This window comes from Ornithorhynchus anatinus, chromosome 2 (genome assembly GCF_004115215.2).
Source record: "Ornithorhynchus anatinus isolate Pmale09 chromosome 2, mOrnAna1.pri.v4, whole genome shotgun sequence".
NCBI classification, from domain to species: domain Eukaryota; kingdom Metazoa; phylum Chordata; class Mammalia; order Monotremata; family Ornithorhynchidae; genus Ornithorhynchus; species Ornithorhynchus anatinus.
In genome coordinates this window covers 88,691,962-88,711,002 of record NC_041729.1, presented here as the reverse complement: position 1 = coordinate 88,711,002, position 19,041 = coordinate 88,691,962, and the positions used below count along the sequence as shown (strand labels likewise).

Genomic DNA, 19,041 nt, shown 5'->3' with positions numbered 1-19,041 from the left:
ATGCCCTTCCTTTGGCTTTAATGCACTCCATCAACTCTCCTTCTACTACCAAACCTTGCTCATCTACCCTGCAGCCTTGACCCTTAGCTCTTCTAACACTAACCTATCCACCTGGATCTCACCTCTCTCATCATTGACACCTTGCTTACATCCTCCCTCCTGCCTGGAACTCCTTCCCACTTCATATTGACAGATCACCACTCTCTCCATCTTCAAAAGCCCTACTAAAATAGGTTCCCCAAGAAGGCTTCTCTGACTAACCTCTCATTTGCCCACCCTGTCCACCTCCCTTTTGCATCACCTGTCCACTTGGGTCTGTAGCCATTAAACACTTTGAGACCTCACCCCTGCAACACTTATGAACAGATGCGTATACTGTGTTGTTTCCTCTGTCTGTAACGTGTTTTAATGTCCATCTCCCCTACTAGTTTGTAAATTCCTGGTCGGCAGGGATTGTGCCTACCAATTCTGTTGTACTGCACTAGTACAGTGTTCTGTATCAATAACTGCTTAGTACAGTGCTGTGTACACAGTAAATGCTCAATAAATATGATTTATTGAAATCGATGTAGGTAACAGTACTTATCCAGGAGTATGAGAGATCGGTAGGCCACATTTTCCATTCCTTATCAGGTGATAATTGGATCTGAAACATTCAGGTCCATAGATCAAGTTTCCATCTCCCCTGAGTAGTCTCAGTTTCCTTAACTGTAAAATGGGGATACCTGTTCTCCCTCCTACCTATACTATGAGCCCCATACACGACAGGAACTGTGTCTGACGTAATTAACCTGTACCTACCCCAGCACTCAGAACAGTGTGTGGCACGTAGTGAGTGCTAACAAATACCATAAAAAAAGGAAAAAAAACAGAGGGACCTCCCTCTTACTTGGCCCACACATAATCATTTATTTATTTATTTATCATTGCTATTGTTTTAATGAGATGTTCATCCCCTTGATTCTATTTATTGCTATTGTTCTTGTCTGTCCGTCACCCCCGATTAGACTGTTAGCCCGTCAGAGGGCAGGGACTGTCTCTATCTGTCACCGATTTGTACATTCCAAGCGCTTAGTACAGTGCTCTGCACATAGTAAGCGCTCAATAAATACTATTGAATGAATGAATGAATGAACTGCTTAAATACTACTGATTGACTGACTGATGGTAGAAATGTGTTAAGGTAAAGTAGCTGAATAGATAATTGAATGAACAAATACATGCATATTAGTGCTGTAAGGAAAAAGAGTGTATTTCACTCCAACACTGGTAAAGAACACTAAAATTGTACAGCATCAGTGATTTCCATTTTTAAACTGGTATATTCAAGCCAACTTCTTGTCTCTAGATGATGATGATGATGATGATGGTACTTATTAAGTGCTTACTATGTGCCAAGCACTGCTCTAAGCACTGGGGTAGATACAAGGTAATCAGGTTGTCCCACATGGGGCACACAGTGCTAATCCCCTTTTTTACAGATGAGGTAACCGAGGCGCAGAGAAGTTAAGTGACTTGCCCAAAGTCACACAGCTGATAAGTAGTGGAGCTGGGATTAGAACCTACTACCTTCTAACTCCGAGGACCGTGCTCTATCCACTATGCCGTGCTACTCTCCCAAACACTTCGTACAGGGCTCTGCACACAGTAAGTGCTCAATAAATACCATTGATTGACTGAATCACAATCAAAGGAAGGTGATCTTACAAAATGACTCTCAGTGGAATGGCTTTCATATTTCCTGTGAAAACAAATTAAGATGAGAGAGCTCTTGCAAGGAGGTGCAGGGAATGCTGCAGTCTGTCTTATTTACTTAGGGTACATAGTCATTTTGACTTGGAAAAATAATGGAAGATAATAGTGACTAAAATTTCCTAACTTAGATCCATGTTCAAAGAGCGACTGAGTCCTGGCTCTGACAAAAGATTCCAATTTGCTAAATTGGCCTACAACATTTCTTTGATGGTCCCTAAGCTGTTCCAGCCCAACCTAAATATTTGAGGGCATAGGAAATACAGTTCCAAACACAAGAGAAAAACTAATCTGAGCATATCCTCCTTGCCCCTTAACAAAAGTGAGTGAAGCACTTATTTTGCTATCACTAATTTTCTCTGAGAAAATTCATTCATGCATTCGATTGGGTTTTTTTTGAGCACTTAGTGTGCAGAGCACTGTACTAAGCGCTTGGAAAAGTACAACCCAACAATAAGCAGTGACATTCCCTGCCCACAATGAGCTTACAGTCTATGCAGGGCGGTTCAATAATTGTCAGGGACCGTTAAATTTTCAGCACTTGTGGTATTCTTTCCTTGAATATCTACTCTCCTCCCAACCTTCTCTCAGGCTGTGATGGCCCTCCTTCTCCCCTCCCCGTAGACCAGGGATGACATCTGCATGATCATCCTGGCACTTTTCCCCAATGCTAATAAAAGGCTTTGCACAAGTAAGCACTTAAATAACATCATAAATAGTAACAATCTTGGAACATTATTGGCAAAACTCCTTGCCGCTGGCTAAACTACTTAACGACTGGAGAAATTCCTTGCCATTGGCTTTAAAGCACTCAAACACCTTGTCATCTTAGCTTACCTCTCTGGTTTCTTACTAAAACCCAGCTTTCTTTACACCTCTAATGCCACCCTACTACTCACTGGACCTCAATCTCGACTATCTCGCAGCCGATCCATCGTCCATATCCTACCTCTGATCTGAAGCTCCTTCCCCCTTCCTGTCCTTCAGATGAGCATGCTCCCCTCCTTCAAAGCCTTAATAATAATGATAATAGTACTTGATAAGTGCTTTCTATGTGCCAAGCACTGTTCTAAGCTCTGGGGTAGATATAAGGTAGTCAGGTTGGACACAGTCCCTGTCCCACATGGGGCTCACACTCTTAATCCCCACTTTACAGATGAGATAACTGAAGCACAGAGAAGTATTGTCCAAGGTCACACAACAGACATGTGGAGGAGAGGGATTAGAACCCATGACCTTCTGACTCCCAGGCCCATGCTCTATCCTCTAGGCCATGTTGCTTCTCCAAAAGCAGCCTCTCCTATTAAAATCACCCCTCCTCCAAGAGACCTTCCCCGACTAAGCTCTCATTTCCTCTTCATTCATTCTATAGGATTTATTGAGCACTTACTATGTGCAGAGCACTGTATTAAGCACTTGGAATGAACAAGTCGGCAACAGATAGAGACAGTCCCTGCCGTTTGACGGGCTTACAGTCTAATAGGGTGAGACAGGCAGACGAGAACAATGGCAATAAATAGAGTCGAGGGGAAGAACATATCGTAAAAACAATGGCAGCTAAATAGAATCAAGACGATGTACATTTCATTAACAAAATAAATAGGGTAATGAAAATAAATACAGTTGAGCAGACGAGTACAATGCTGAGGGGATGGGAAGGGAGAGGGGGAGGAGCAGAGGGAAATGGGGGGAAAAGAGGGTTAAGCTGCGGAGAGGTGAAGGGGGGCGGTAGAGGGAGTAGAGGGAGAAGAGGAGCTCAGTCTGGGAAGGCCTCTCGGAGGAGGTGAGTTTTAAGTAGGGTTTTGAAGAGGGGAAGATAATTAGTTTGGCGGAGGTGAGGAGAGAGGGCATTCCGGGACCGCGGGAGGACCTGGCCCAGGGGTCGAGGGCGGGATAGGCGAGACCGAGGGACGGTGAGGAGGTGGGCGGCGGAGGAGCGGAGCGTGCGGGGTGGGCGGTAGAAAGAGAGAAGGGAGGAGAGGTAGGAAGGGGCAAGGTGATGTAGAGCCTTGAAGCCTAGAGTGAGGAGTTTTTGTTTGGAGCAGAGGTTGAGAGGCAACCACTGGAGGTGTTTAAGAAGTGCAGTGACATGCCCAGATCATCTCTTCTCTCACTTCCTTCTGCGTCACCCTTGCACTTGTATTTGCACCCTTCATTCACTCCCCCCCAACCCCACAGCAGCTATTTACATATCTGTAATTTATTTATTTACATTCATGTCTGCCTCCTCTATACTGTAAGCTCGCTTTGGGCAGGGAATGTGTCTACCCACCCTATTATACTGTATTCTCCCAAATGCTTAGTACGGTGCTCTGCACACAGTAAGCACTCAATAAATACAACTGATAAAATATTTTTGGTTAAGCAACACAATTAAATATCACTTTTCATAATCCACTCCGATTTTAAAATAAGGCTGGCCAAGATCCTCCTGATGATGATGATACTCCAGTCATTGTAACTGAAAATAACTGCAAGAGAGCCCTGTAATTATAAGAGACTAAACAAACTTAGGCATCTCGCCACGATGTACAGTGCCCACCAGTAAAACTATGGCTCTCCCAATCAGAGATTGCATAAGTTTGCCACGCTCTCCCTCAACAATGTCTGGGGATGAGGCACCACATTCTACACAAAATTCTATCAGATAATTAGGAGGGAAGTTTACTTCATGGAATCCCAACTGTTGTCCCAATATGAGGAAGGGTTAGTAATAATAAAATAGTTTCTCGACACGCATCATTGAAATCTTGTGATCCATCAGGACTCCTTCAAAACACTGGCATAAATCAACTCCTGGCAATTCTACTCCAATTACACATACCCCAGTTAAATGAGATGGACTATACCAATGCTTATGAGAGAAAAACCTATTAAGACCTCAAGAATTACAAAGAACCTTTGTGTTTATTGTTATTCACAATCTTCACTGAAGCCTAAAGGCCATAACAATCCTGGTAAACATGAAAATATGTAGGACACTGCTGTTTTTTTTTTAAGCAGACATATCAAGAGTACTGAAAATACAGAAAAATCCCCAAAACATGGCCCGAAGCAAACTTTTGGTAATTACTCAATACAGTGGCTGGTCAAGTATATAGTGGCTATTAGCCCAGGAATAAATACCAATGGCATTTATTGAGCACTTACTGTAAGTGGGGATCACCATTGATCTCTTCTCACGAAATCCAATGGCCTCTACTCCATCCTGATCCTCTTGAACCTCTCACCTGCCTCCAACACTCCGGCCCACCCCCTTCTCCTGGAAACCTTAGCTTCGCTGACATTGTCCTCTCCTGGTTCTCCTCTTATCACTCTGGCCACTCCTTCTCAGTCTTTTTCACAGGCCCCTCCTCTACCTCCCACCCTCAAGGCTGTTCTGGGAACCTTTCTACTCTCCATCTACACCCACTGCCTTGGAGAACTCATTCACTCCCACGACTTCAAACTACTATCTTTACAGAGTTAATTTGAGGACATTTATTTTAATGTCTGTCTCCCCCTCTAGATTGTGTGGTCCTGAGTGTCAGGAAACATGTCCACCAACTCTTTTGTATTGTGGTCTCCCAAGAGCTTAGTACAGTACTCTGCACACTGTAAGCACAAAAAATACCATTGATTGATTGATTGACTGTACTATGCACTTGGGAAAGTACAATGTAACAGAGCTAGTAGGATTCTGCCTGCCCACAGGCAGCTTAGAGTCTACTGGGGAGAAAGACATTGAAATATATTTGAGATAGGGATTAGGCATTAGAAAGTTGGCGAGGCAACCTCTTCCCCCTCTCCCTTCTGAGTCATCTTGACCTGCTCCCTTTGGTCTCCTCCTCTCTCAGCCCCATGGCACTTATGTACATATCTGTAATTTATTTATCTGTATTGATGTCTGCTTTGCCCCTCTAGGCTGTAAGCTCATTGTGGGCAGGGAATGTGACTGTTTATTGTTGTATTGTACTCTTCCAAGCGCTTATTACAGTAAGCACACAATAAATACAATCGAATGAAGGAATGAAAGGAGGGCAATCATCACATATTTACCTAAGTATCCTTTAATGTCACTGTCAGGGACAGTACACTGGGCTGGAGAGACAAATCATTGGTCTCACCAAAAAGCATCACATGTGTTCTTAAAGTGACAAAAAGAGTGATTGAAAACTTAATAAGTCAAATAAATGAATCTATAAAGACTCAATTCTTAAAGAGTTTTTCATTTAAAATCCTTACATGCGGCACTATTACAGAAATGGTTGGCCAAATTTCTCTCAGTAAAAAAAAAGGGCAACACAAAGTATGTTCTTCCCCCTTCCCAGCCCTACCGCACTTATGTACATATCTGTAATTTATTTGCTTGATTTGATGTCTGTCTTCCAAGTCTAGACTGTAAGCTCATTGTGGGCAGGGAATGGATCCATTTATTGTTCTACTGTATTCTCCCAAGCACAGTGCTGTGCACATAGTAAGCGCTCAATAAATAGAATTGAATTAATAAATGATCTAATTACATAAATTTTACCATCACAGCTGCCTTACATTATAATCAAGAAACAAACGACCACAAATCAATTTCACCTATCAATCTGAGTTTTTTTAATATACATACTCATTTAATAATAATAATGATAATTATGTTGGTATTTGTTAAGTGCTTACTATGTGCAGAGCACTGTTCTAAGCACTGGGGTAGATACAGGGTAATCAGATTGTCCCACGTGAGGTTCACAATCTTCATCCTCATTTTACAGATGAGGTAACTGAGGCACAGAGAAGTGAAGTGACTTGCCCACAGTCACACAACTGACAAGTGGTAGAGCCGGGATTCGAACCCATGATCTCTGACTCCCAAGCCCGTGCTGTTTCCACTGAGCCACGCTGCTTGTAAATGTTACTAGAAATTCTACCACCTTAGGAAATGAACACCATCAATTAATCGTATTTATTAATGGGAAAGTACAACAGAGTTGGTAAACACATTTCCTGCCCACAGTGAGCTTTCAGTCTAAACGGGGAAAGAGATATCAATATAAATTACAGATATGTACACAAGTACTGTAGGGTTGGGGGTGGGGCGAATATTAGATGTCCAAGATAAGTCAAAAATAATGCCAAGGTTATGGGCTTGTGAGGCAGGGAGGATAGTGGTGTGCCTACAGTGATGGAGAGTCATGGGAAGGACAGGGTTTGTGTGAGAATATGATGAGTTCTATTTTGGACTTGTTAAGTTTGAGGTTTTGGTGGGATATTAAAGTAGAGATGTCCATCATCATCAATAGTACTTACTGAGTGCTTACTGTATACACAGCACTGTACTAAGCACTTGGGATAGTGCAATACAAAGAGTTGGCACACGATCCCTGCCCACAGTGAGCTTACAGTCTAGATTTACGTTACAGTTTTCTTATGTCTACCACAGAAGAAAATTTGTAATCTATTACAATGACGGCAAAGAAAGAGAATGCTATATTTCACATTAATAGTCTGATGGCCTATCAAAAATGTTTAAATCAAAATAAGATACAGATCAGCACTAAAAATAAAATGATTATCAAATGTCAACAATCAGTGGTGGATTCTGAAATCAGTCATGCAGAAAGAAGACTGTCATGTCACAAAGCCCAAAAAAAACAAACCCAAATGATAAATATACCTTATGCCTGGGGTTTTCCCAGCTTCCCTGTCAGCACCCATTATTAGGCAACAAAAAATTAGACAACAGCAAGCAAACAGCCGTCGGTTTTGTTGTTGGGTATGGTAATAGCTGGGTTGCTGGTGTCCTATTTTCATTTCTTACAAATTTTCCTTATTGTTCTGCCCCACGCCCACCATCTCCCATGTGAGCCCGTCATTGGGCAGGGACTGTCTCTATCTGTTGTGGAACTGTATATTCCAAGCATTTAGTACAGTGCTCTGCACATAGTAAGCGCTCAATACTATTGAATGAATAGCAGGCCCCAGCTTCCCATTTCAGAGGTGCATACCCTTGTATGAATTTCCCCCAAGCTTCTCTAAGGCTCCTCCCTGAAGATGCCAACGGGGAGGGGTCTCCCACTGCTGAAGAGCAAGAGGACCAAGGTAAGTAAACAGCAATCAGGGGAAACCTGCAGGCTAGAGGCATATCTGCTCCAGACCCTTTCAGAGACCTTGGGGGGTGAAGTTGGCTAGAGTCCTTTCTTTTCTTCTTTGGCAGCTCCAAAGAGGTGCCTAACCTTCCACCCTCTACTGTCTGTGTCCCTGGCTCACCTGCACAATTTGGACATATGCACTCAGCTATTTTAACAGAGTGACACCAGTTGTATTTCCGACGTGTGCCTTGGATGCCATGCAAGAATGAGATCGTACTGGAAGTGCAGGACATGCTGATGTGACATGAGATTAATGGGAGACATGTGCCACTTTGGCCAAAGGAACACACACACACAGAGTAATAAAATAGATGTTTCGTTATGACTAGCTTCAGATGTTTGGCGGCCCTAAAGTAGGTGAAAATTGTCCATAGCCTTCTTTTCCACACAATAACTTAACAAAGGTTGCATATGCACACAACAATGCTATACAGAACTCCATGAGAACCCCCAAATCAGTACTTAGTACAGTGCCTGGCACACAGTAAGTGCTTAACAAATACCATAATTATTATTAGAGGACTTCTGAAAACAGCCGGATTCACTGATCACCCATGCTTGAGAGTCTTTGAGTTTCCCTTCCAGGTTCCTGTTACCTTAGACCACTTCCTAATCTGGACAGAGACTTTTACATATACAACTGCTGTATTGCCACCGCCTCTCTCCACCCCCTTCCTCCCTCACCACTCTACACACCTTACTGCACAGGACACTTCTCTCCAATCAATGAATCATATTTATTGAGCACTTACTGTGTGCAGAATACTAAACTAAGAGTTTGGGAAAGCTGGTAGACACATTCCCTGCCCACAGTGAGCTCTCCCCAACTCCAAATCCTCTAACGCTACCCATTTCACACCATGTCACTTGAAGCAGTGGCTTACTATTCTTGCCACAGTCTTGGACATCCCCTCCAACTTTCTCCAACTTACCTTTAGACTCTCTAGACTGTGAATTCGTGGGCAGGGAATCAGTTTGCTACACTGTTATACTGTACTCTCCCAAGTGCTTAGTACAGTGCTCTGCACATAATAAATGCTCAATAAATATGACTGACTGACTCTCTTTACCCTCCACTACCCAACTCAGACTTTTTGCCTTTCCCACACTTACCTGCGATCTGTACCTCATCTTGACTCTCATTCATTCATTCATTCAATAGTATTTATTGAGCGCTTACTATGTGCAGAGCACTGTACTAAGCGCTTGGAATGTACAAATCGGTAACAGATAACAGGTAACGGGTAACAGAACAGACTCTCCTGCCTCTGACCCCTCCCTCACACTCTTCCCTCAGCCGGGAATTCCCTCCCGTTTCAAATATACCATGTCATAGCTCTTATCATCAAAGCCCTCCTAAAATTCCACCTCTTCCACCAAGTTTTCCCTATTAAGAAGTATGGCTTAGAGGAAAGAGCACAGCCTTGGAGTCAGAGGACATGGGTTCTAATCCCAGCCACATCTTTTGTGTACTGTATGACCTTGAGCCAGTCACAACTTCTCTTTGCCTCAGTTACCTCATCTGTAAAATGGGAATTAAGACTGTGAGCTCCATGTGGGATTTGGACTGTGTCTAACCTGCATCGTCTTTTATCTTCCCCATCGCTTAATGCAGTGCCTGGCACATAATAAGCATTTAACAAAGGCCATTAAAAACAAAAATCCCAAAACCTCAGTTGCAACATACCCTTTAGAATTTATGTATCTTATTCCCATTTTCAGTCATGTACACTGGTATTCAGTACTCTCCCAAAGACTTGGTACAGTGCTCTGTACAAGGTAAGTGCTCAATAAATACCAGTGATTGATTCTAAACTCATTTATTCAGTGATTTCATCCTGCTATATTTGAATTACTTCCTGAAAAATCCTTATTCTTCTTCCCGCTGTCACTACTTGTAAATCATTTTGCAGAGTCTATATCCCCGATTGGATCGTGGACTTTCTGAGATCACAAACATATGCAGATGGGTAACATCTATTTTCTTTAAAGCCAGCCTGGCTTCCTCTGAGAAGAAATTGAGGAAATCAGTATTATCTACTATAGATTTGTCATAACTCATTCACTCTGCATAAATACTGACTTTTGGCTAAGCCAATTTAAATTTTGTTTCATTTTCTGAATCCCTTATCTCTCAAGTTCATTGTTCTTGACTGTAAACTCTTTATGGAAAGGGAATGTGGTTACCAACTTTGCTATAGTGTACTCTCTCAAGCACTTAGTACCGTGCTGTACAGAGAGAAAGTGCTCAATAAATACAACTGATTGATTGCTCTAACTTCCACTGATACTGTGCTGTTCTCCTTCTCCACACTTTATTATTATGGTATGAATTTTTTAAGTGAAAAATATGTAATTGGGAGGATGTGATGATCAAGATTCATTGGGTTTTTTTAATGGATTAAATCAGGGTTTTTTTAAAATTTCAGGCATATTTTAATTTTTATGATTTACCTGAGACAACATCTGGATGGCAAATGTCCTTCAGTACTTTTACTCCTTCCTGGCATTTGCAAATAATGCATATGAATAAATGTAAACTCAACAATATAGCTACTTTAGGCATAAGTGCTTAGTACAGTGCTCGGCACATAGTAAAAGCTCAGTAAGTACAATTGATTGATTGACTGATGACAATGATAGAAGCATCTTGCTTAATTTAGGGAATTGGGCTCTGGTATCATCTCAAAACTTAACAATAGTTAAATCTTGGTTTTGAGCTGAGGGCTCGGTCCCAGAGTGAGAAAAATGATGACGCATAAGAGATAGCCAAAAACTGCATATGGGTACAAGTTATCCAAGAAAACTCAAAAAACTGCCTAAAGTGAAAGAAAACAAAAGAAACCAGAAAAACCTATGTTGAACTTAAACTTCATCAAACCATTCTGATATCACAATCCAAAATATTTTAGAGTGGTGGAGATGTTTGACAGTTCATGGCACAAACATAGATTTGAGTCAATGGTGGCAGAATTAGGATAGGATAGAGTTAACTGGCATTTGGCTTTCCTAATATTTTCACTGCCCAAAAAGATTTAACAAATTGAAATTAGAGGGCTAACCCTAATTAAAAAAAATGTTGGGGGAATCAAAATCAGATTAATCATTAAAAATTATTAATTTCCTCTTGACTGTAAGCTCACTGTGGGCAGGTAATGGGTCTACTAGTTCTGTTATATTGTACTCTCCCACGTACAGTGCTCTGCACACAGTAAGCACTCAATAAATATAGCTGATTGATTTCCCTAACCTATTCATTGTCTGTCACGTTTCGTTTCTTTTTTCAGGATGCTTCCCAATTATGAGCTCATCCCCTTAAAACTTCATAGGTCAGAATGGTTCTTCCATGGTTTCAGAGAATTGCCCTAAATTGCTTATTGAACCAATGTCCCGGCAGATATTCAATTTCATCACCTCTAATCCTGGCTTCTGGTCCTCGACTCATTTTATAGAACATCATCCAGTTTCCATCCCATCTTTTCACGTTCACTTCCTTTTCTCTCTTATCAATTTTCCCCTCCAACCGTTAACCTTTGTTGTCCTTTCACCACGTCTGCCCCTTAAGTCTGATCTTTGTCCTCTGTGGCTTACTTAACACTGCTAACTCAAATTATCCACGCAAGGGTCAAGTTTCATTTGCAAACCAACAAGCCTGTACTGCTCTAATGATAATGACTAAATGCCCCCGGTTACTAGAGCAAAGAACACCCAACTCATTATACATAATGATCTAAACTAGTTTGAACGGAGCCTTCAAAACTGAAAGACTGTTGCATCACTCCATTTCTAATCGTTCTCATTGTATGCTACCCCAATTTCAGATTGAGTTCTAACACTGACTTACTTTTACTAGAGATGAGATTAATGACTATTTTTGACATCATCCAAGATATTTTTGCTCAGATAATGATTCTAACACCCTCTCAGGTTCTCTCCTGGAGAGTTTCCAGTACTCTACCAATCTCGACTACAGGAGGGAGAGTCAAGCAGAGGCCTGTCCATTCCATTCCTAGCTTGGGCAGTGGCTAGCAAGTGGAAGGCAATCTGTTACAAGTCAAAACTCACCTGTGCTGGGCAGCAGCGGCATGGGAGAGAGTGAAGGGCAGAGACTCGTTTACTGTGCGGAAGGAGGGAATGGTAAACCACTTCCAAATTTTTTACCAAGAAACCTCTACGGATACACTACCAGAACAGATATCTGCAGATGGAAGTGGGCCGTTCTGGAAGAGATGCGCCCATGGCATCACTATGGGTCAGACACGACTCGGCAGCATAACACAGACAACAAGTGATTCTAAATTGAATGAACCTTCAGATAGGTGTCAAATTGAAATCAATCCTACAGGAGAAACAACAGTGGCTATTTCAAAGGATACTACCATATTCTATAAGCACATCATGCAGTTAACACTTCTTTCATTCCCCACAGTGAAATTTTTCAGTATGTTTTCAAAATCTACAAAACTCATAGTTTATATAAATTCATTTTCCAAAAATCTAATTAAATTTAGAATGTTGAAGCCCTACTAAAGCAAATCAAATTAAAGCACTATAGCAAAATTAGGCCAACGTCAGTCACTCAATCGTATTCATTAAATGCTTACTATGTTGTAGACCAGTATACTAAGCAGTTGGGAGAGTACAATATAACAGTAAACAGACACATTCCCTGCCCACAACGAGTTTACAGTTTAGAGAGGGAGATAGACGCTAACATAAACAAAAAATTACAGATATGTACATAAGGGCTGTGAGGCTGGGAGGGGGACAAATAAAGGGAGCAAGTCAGGGCGATGGAGAAGGGACATGGGCTCCCAGTCTAAATAGGAGAATGGGCATCAAATACCCAATTTATGTTTGTGGAAACTTAGGCACAGAGAAGTTACGTGACTTGCCCAAGGTCACACAGCAGGAAATTGACAGATAATAATAATAATAACAATAGTAATGGCATTTGTTAAGCGCTTAACTATGTGCCAGGCACTGTACTAAGCACTGGGGTGGATACAAGCAGATTGGGTTGAACACAGTTCCTGTCCCACGGGGGGCTCACAATCTGTGCTCCTTCTCCAGCAGTATAACACATCTAGAAAGCAGACCTTCAGTAGATACAGGGTTCCCACTATTTTTGTTATTGGTTAGTGTCCGGAACTGGACTTCCACCCATATAAAGTATAAATCATTCTAGTAGCAGTGTGCCTTGAACTGGGAGGAACGTTAACTTGACTCTCCTTTTTTAAGTTCATCGTTCTGAGTTTCCAAAAACTGCACAGCACTGTGTGAGGGGTCACTGGAAATAGGGAGATAAATCAATCTATCTACTGTATTTATTGCACCCCTACTGTGTGCAGAGCACTGTATAAAGCATTTGGGGAATTACAGTAAGCAGACATGGGTCCTGCCCTCAAGAACCTTACAGTCTAATGACAGATACTAAAATAACTTAGAGAGGAGGAAAAAGGAAAGGGACTATGTACATGAGCTTGTGCTTAAGCAACAGGATATTTAAAATATGTGCCTAAAGCATGGGCCTGGGAGTCAGAAGGTCATGAATTCATTCATTCAATCATCTTTATTGAGTGCTTACTGTGTGCAGATCACCGTTCTAAGCACTTGAAAAGTACAATTTAGCAATAGAGACAATCCCTACCCACCCGGCTCTGCCACTTATCTGCTGTGTGACCTTGGGCAAGTCACTTCACTTCTCTGGGCCTCAGTTACCTCATTTGTAAAATGGAGATTGAGACTGTGAGCCCCATGTGGGATTGGGACTGTGTCCAACCTGATTTGCTTGTATCCACCCCAGTGCTTAGTACAGTGCCCTGCACATAGTAAGCGCTTAATAAATACCATTATTATTATTGCCTAAGTGCTTCAGAAGGTTAAGTGTTCAGAACTGCTCAGGTGGTGCAGATGTGGCAGTGGAGGCTATAACCGGAAAGGAGAAATGAATTAGGAAAGACCACTTAGAGGAGATGTGATTTCAAGGGGGGTTTGAGGGATCTCTGTTCCATTTAATTTGAAGAGGCTGGGGAATTTCTGGTAGGAGAAAGGGTGTGCATAACGTGTGTGAGAGACAGTGAGCAGGCCATCTTGGGAGGAGTGAAGAGTGTGAGTTTTATAGTGGATAATGAGGAAGATCAGAGTTTAACGAGTTCCTTAAAGCCAATGGTTAGGGGTTTCTGGGAGGAAGGAGCAACCATTGGAGATTTTTGAGGAATGAAGCAATGTGGGCCCAGTGACATTCTAAGAGATTAAGTGAAAGATTAAGTGGAAATGACCTCTGACTGCACGTGAATCACAATCTAAGGGGAAGGCAGGGCCAAATCCGAATTGTTATCAGCATATTCAATGAATTAAGTGCAACACAAGTGTGGAATAGTTAATTCACACATTTCCAACCAACTGAGAAACTGACTAAATGTTTTGGGATAGTGTGGGTGGTGTTCTGTGGACTCCTGTGGGACGGAAGGTGGGGCAAGAGCAGCCCATGACTTTTGAAAGAGATCTGCAGGTTCCCACACGCTCCTCGATGAGCACGAATCTCTATTACTTGTATTCCCCACCCCCACCCCAGCCTCAACACTCTCTCAGGAACCCGAAGATGCCCATTAAAAGATACAGGAGTTACACGTGATCATAATAATAATAAATAATAATATTTATTAAGGACTTAATAATAATAACTGTGGGATTTTTTAAGTGCCTACTGTGTACCGAGCACTTTTCTCAGCGCTGGGATAATAGGGTTAGACACAGTCCCTGTCCCATGCGGGGCTCACCATCAATCCCATCTTACAGATGAGGGAACTAAGGCATGGAGAAGCTAAGTGACTTGCCCAAAGTCACATAGCAGACATGTGGCACAGCTGGGGCTAGAACTCAGGTCCTTCGGACTTCCAGGCCCGTGCTCTATCCACTAGGCCACGCTGCTTCAAGTCCTGTGCTAAGCGCTGGGATAGATACAATGGAAGCCAATGAAATACAGTTCTTGCTTCAAATGGGGCACACAGCCTAAAGTGGAGGGAGAACAGGCATTTTATCTCCACTTTTACAGATCAGGAAACTCAGGCACAAAAGTTTTCTTCTTCTCCACTGATATTTGTTAAGCTCTTACTATGTGCCAGGTACTGTACTAACTGCTAGGCCAGATACAAGTTAATCAGGTTGGACACAGCCCTGTCTCCCATGGGGCTGAAGGTCTAAATCTCCATTTTACAGTTGAGGTAGCTGAGGCACAGAGACATTACATGACTTGCCCAAGGTCACGCAGCAGGCAAGTGGCAGAGGCAGGATTAGAAGTGATTTGCTAAAGGTCATAAAGCAATATAAAAAGGCCATATGACAATATAAGCAGATTGGACACCATCTCTAATCTACATGAGGCTCGCCATCTAAAGGAGAAGGAGAACAGGAACTGTATCCCTATTTTAACAAATGGGGAAAGTTACGTGATTTACCCAGGATCACAGAGCACATAAGTGACAGAGCCCGGATTAGAACTCAGGTTTCCAGACTCCTGGGTCCATGTTCTTTCCACTAAGCAGTGCTGCTTGTGGTGTTAGGCCTAGTACTCTCACAGGAGAAAGGGGCCCCATCACTGTCTTCACCACCATGCCAGCCTATTCCCAGGATCTTAAAGTAGGATCCTGGACCCTATACCAGGATGTTGGGTGTAAAAGCTGGGCATGTGACCTTGGGGTCACCTACACAGTAATCCCAGTATAGATTTCCCCTTTTTAAACCCAAATGTTACCATTGGTGACAAAATGTCAGAAATATACTTTCTCCTTTGACATTTGCTCCATTCCCCTGAACCCTAAATTTCTCAATAATTCAGCCCTTCACTTTGCAGCTCTGCTTCCAGCTGAGAAAACAAATATATTCTTCCTAACAGAACAATGTAACAGTTGAGCAGAGAGCTTGGAAAAAGATAGAGCATGCACCTGAGGGTCAGTAGGACCTGGGTTCTAATCCCGGCTCCTCCACTTGTCTATTGTATGAACTTGGGCAAGTCACTTGGAGAAGCAGCGTGGCTCAGTGGAAAGAGCATGGGCTTTGGAGTCAGGGCTCATGAGTTCAAATCCCAGCTCTACCACTTGTCGGCTGTGTGACTGTGGGCAAGTCACTTCACTTCTCTGTGCCTCAGTTCCCTCATCTGTAAAATGGGGATTAAGACTGTGAGCCCCACGTGGGACAACCTAATTCCCCTATGTCTACCCCAGCGCTTAGAACAGTGCTCGGCACATAGTAAGCGCTTAACAAATACCAATATTATTACTTCCCTTCACTGTACCTCAATTACCTCATCTGTAAAATGAGGATTAATACTGTGAGCCCCATGTGGGCAGGGACTGTGTCTAACCTGATTAACTTGTATCTACCCCAAAGTTTAGAACAGTGCTTGGCACATAGTAAGGGCTTAACAAGTGCCACAATTATTATTATTTTTGTTATTAGATTCAAAGGCTGTGACAGAGGTTGGCCTAAATCATTGACTCTAATTGTTATATGTTTTTCTCTTAAAAAAAAACCCCAAAAAACCAGTGTACTGATGGTTTATTAAGGGGTTTTCCACAATCTTTCATTAGAATGTTTAAAATTATTTAATTATAATTCCAAACAAAAGGCAATTGCCATCACAGCATCCTTAATCACTTGCGTCTGACAATGAATCATTAAAGCAAAAGAAATCAAATTATCTAAAATCTTAAATCCTCAAAACTGAAACCCACCCACTAAAAAAAAATCAGTCATTGCCAAAGTGATGGAGGACATGATTCAGTCATAATCTACCTTTTATTTAGTTCCCCCACCCCCAACCCAGGAATTTAGGGTAATTAGATGTTTTGAATTTTTTATGTCACTAATTTTAGTTCCTTTAATTTCAAGCATTTATCAATCACCTGGCTCGACAATGAATCCCTTATTTTGGGAAAACAAGATATTTTACTTTTCCAGAGCAGCAACCGCAAAGCTTCTGGCTCTGAAACATATGAAGGTGCAATTAAAGTTCTATTTTCCTCTATTTTCAAATCTTCACTTCGACCATATAGGAAATCTTTTTAGTGTATGTTATTTTTCACTTGTTTTGAATATACAGTACAAGAATAGCCATGGCAACCATTAGAAGCTTAATATGTCCAACAAACCGCAGACTTGAGACATGACTTTTCTAAATAAGGATTTTCCTCCCCTACACAAAGCTGCCTTCACACTCCCAAAAGCACAGTAATCTCAAATACTAAATCTAGTAACTCAATATCAAGAGTGCCATATGAACCCACATATATAATGTATATGTTTAATTAGGAACCTGTTCCTTGATCATGCCTTAGTACTTCATGGCATCAATACAGGATTTGACCTTATCATCTGTTTTTGATTGAAAGTTCCTGGAAGGGAAGACTCTATTTCATTTATTTCTTAATTGCCTTTCAAGCAGAGATGATGTCTTTTACCTCTAATGTACTTTCCCAAGTATTTAGTATAGTATTCAGCCCTCAGTAGGCAGTCCAAAAATAAAAATGATTGATCAATTTCTTCCATGGCCAGAAAACCAGCCTGTTCATCTGGTGCTTAATAAATATTTTTTGAAGGTGATGATTATGCTAACATCCATATGGAGATGGCTTTTAGACTTTAGACTGCAAGCTCCTTGTGGGCAGGGAATATGTCTTCCAATTCTGTTGTGCTGGACTCTCCTAAATGCTTTGTACAGTGCTCTGTGCATAGTAAATGCTCAATAAATACCATTGATTGATTGACATCATTCATGGGGAAAGTAGCTGAATAGCCAGAGTACCCAAAACTAACAAAAGTTTTGAGATTAATGAAAGATATATTAATTGTATAAACCCAGGAGAAATTAAAAAACTAAGGGGAGACTCGAGGCAGTTTTCAAAAATATCTGGATTTATTTTGCCTATTCTTATATGTTCTGACACAGCAGGTCTCTCAAAATACACTGTACTATCAAAACTATACCATTATATTTAACATTGTAAGTAGAACAATAACTCCTTCCTGGAAAACATTCTTCTCATTTTTAAACAGCTCTTTACTTAATATAGTTCAAGTTACCTAGCACAGTAACAAGAAGTCACTCAGAACGAACTGCATAGGCCTTCAACTTTGTATTGGTCTAATCATTCTGTCTACCATTAATCATCCTTAAAAGCACTTCATGATAAGTATTTCAGATGATAAACTCTGAAATAATAATAATCACCTATCAGTTTCTCCAAAATGGAAACTGTCAACTATCAACGGCAGCGTTTCCTTTACTATCATTCATAGTGTGTGTGCGTGTGTGTGTGTGGTTGTCTAATCAATCATATTTCCTGAGCTTTTACTGTGTGCAGAGCACTGTACTAAGTACTTGAGAGAGTACAATATAACAGAGTTAGTAGGCATCCTCCCTGTCCACAATGTGTAAAGAAATCACCACTTTACAATTGAGGAAACCAAGGTGTTATAGGCAGGGAACTCTTATTTTGAACCCTCAAGTTGTAAATATGTTTCCATTTGTCTCTTTCATTAGTGTAAACAACTTGTGGGCAAGGAATGTATCACTTTTTTATTCTGTAGTTCTTAACCGTCATATACAATGCATTACACCAAGTGGGTGGTCAATAAATGCTACCACTGCTAAGTAAATAATGACCCCTGCAAAGAAGAATTCAATGGCTAATAACTATGATATTTGTTCTGTTGTCTCAGTGCCTAAAATAACTGAAAAACACTGGAGCCAAATTCCCAGAGAGAAAAATACACATAAAATGAGACCCTAAGGGCACTGAAGTAAGTACAATAAATGAAAGAAAAATGGAGGTCAGTAAATAAAAAGGTGCAAAAGAACTAGATACTCAGTAGCCAAGTACTGAACTAGAGATTAAGGTACACTGTACAACTTGCCAAGGATAGCAAGGTATCACCAAAAATGTGTCTAATTTCCATCTGTGTATTATTTCCCAGTACTTCATACAGTGCTCTGCACAGAGTAAATGCTTAATAGATACTATTACTCCTACTAATCTTACTTCAGCAAGAAGGAAAAGAAGATTCTGAGCCCATAATCCAAGTGTGTGCTTTTACTGGCACTTTCCACACAGATGGTTCGGTTATTATCGGGTATTATTATTGAGAAGCATGGTGGCTTCATGGAAAG

At 41.3% G+C, this 19,041-nt stretch overlaps 1 protein-coding gene and 1 non-coding gene across 2 annotated transcripts in view; one reads left to right on the top strand and one right to left on the bottom strand.

The window, feature by feature from the left end:
- MAP3K5 (mitogen-activated protein kinase kinase kinase 5) overlaps positions 1–19,041 on the bottom strand; it is a 208,609-nt gene that overhangs the window by 144,526 nt on the left and 45,042 nt on the right. The gene's annotated exons all lie outside the window — the stretch shown is intronic.
- On the top strand, positions 11,789–11,926 carry LOC114809787. Its single transcript, XR_003757564.1, has one exon. It is a non-coding gene; the product is annotated as a small nucleolar RNA SNORA7 (small nucleolar RNA).